The following is a 1,900-nucleotide window of genomic DNA, read 5'->3' as shown; positions in this document are numbered from 1 at the left end:
AACTCAAGCTAACTCAAGCTAGTTCAAGCTAACTCAAGCTAGCTAAAGCTAACTCAAGCTAACTCAAGCTAACTCAAGCTAGCTCAAGCTAACTCAAGCTAGTTCAAGCTAACTCAAGCTAGCTAAAGCTAACTCAAGCTAACTCAAGCTAACTCAAGCTAACTCAAGCTAGCTAAAGCTAACTCAAGCTAACTCAAGCTAACCCGAGCTAACTCAAGCTAGCTCAAGCTAACCCAAGCTAGCTAAAGCTAACTCAAGCTAACTCAAGCTAATTCAAGCTAACTCAAGCTAACTCAAGCTAACTCAAGCTAACTCAAGCTAGCTAAAGCTAACTCAAGCTAACTCAAGCTAACTCAAGCTAACCCGAGCTAACTCAAGCTAACTCAAGGTAGCTAAAGCTAGTTCAAGCTAACTCAAGCTAGCTAAAGCTAAGACAAGCTAACTCAAGCTAACTCAAGCTAACTCAAGCTAACTCAAGCTAACTCAAGCTAGTTCAAGCTAACTCAAGCTAACTCAAGCTAACTCAAGCTAGCTAAAGCTAACTCAAGCTAACTCAAGCTAACTCAAGCTAACCCGAGCTAACTCAAGCTAACTCAAGGTAGCTAAAGCTAGTTCAAGCTAGCTCAAGCTAGCTAAAGCTAAGACAAGCTAACTCAAGCTAACTCAAGCTAACTCAAGCTAGTTCAAGCTAACTCAAGCTAGCTAAAGCTAACTCAAGCTAACTCAAGCTAACTCAAGCTAGCTCAAGCTAACTCAAGCTAGTTCAAGCTAACTCAAGCTAGCTAAAGCTAACTCAAGCTAACTCAAGCTAACTCAAGCTAACTCAAGCTAGCTAAAGCTAACTCAAGCTAACTCAAGCTAACCCGAGCTAACTCAAGCTAGCTCAAGCTAACCCAAGCTAGCTAAAGCTAACTCAAGCTAACTCAAGCTAATTCAAGCTAACTCAAGCTAACTCAAGCTAACTCAAGCTAACTCAAGCTAGCTAAAGCTAACTCAAGCTAACTCAAGCTAACTCAAGCTAACCCGAGCTAACTCAAGCTAACTCAAGGTAGCTAAAGCTAGTTCAAGCTAACTCAAGCTAGCTAAAGCTAAGACAAGCTAACTCAAGCTAACTCAAGCTAACTCAAGCTAACTCAAGCTAACTCAAGCTAACTCAAGCTAGTTCAAGCTAACTCAAGCTAACTCAAGCTAACTCAAGCTAGCTAAAGCTAACTCAAGCTAACTCAAGCTAACTCAAGCTAACCCGAGCTAACTCAAGCTAACTCAAGGTAGCTAAAGCTAGTTCAAGCTAACTCAAGCTAGCTAAAGCTAAGACAAGCTAACTCAAGCTAACTCAAGCTAACTCAAGCTAACTCAAGCTAACTAAAGCTAGTTCAAGCTAACTCAAGCTAGCTAAAGCTAACTCAAGCTAACTCAAGCTAACTCAAGCTAGCTCAAGCTAACTCAAGCTAGTTCAAGCTAACTCAAGCTAGCTAAAGCTAACTCAAGCTAACTCAAGCTAACTCAAGCTAACTCAAGCTAGCTAAAGCTAACTCAAGCTAACTCAAGCTAACCCGAGCTAACTCAAGCTAGCTCAAGCTAACCCAAGCTAGCTAAAGCTAACTCAAGCTAACTCAAGCTAATTCAAGCTAACTCAAGCTAACTCAAGCTAACTCAAGCTAACTCAAGCTAGCTAAAGCTAACTCAAGCTAACTCAAGCTAACTCAAGCTAACCCGAGCTAACTCAAGCTAACTCAAGGTAGCTAAAGCTAGTTCAAGCTAACTCAAGCTAGCTAAAGCTAAGACAAGCTAACTCAAGCTAACTCAAGCTAACTCAAGCTAACTCAAGCTAACTCAAGCTAGTTCAAGCTAACTTAATGAAGTTAACCCAAGCTAACTTGGGTTAATGAAGTCAAACTCA

Source organism: Convolutriloba macropyga, unplaced genomic scaffold, assembly GCF_964194025.1.
Source record: "Convolutriloba macropyga unplaced genomic scaffold, txConMacr16.3 SCAFFOLD_1348, whole genome shotgun sequence".
Classification (NCBI taxonomy): domain Eukaryota; kingdom Metazoa; phylum Xenacoelomorpha; order Acoela; family Convolutidae; genus Convolutriloba; species Convolutriloba macropyga.
This window is presented reverse-complemented; position numbering follows the sequence as displayed.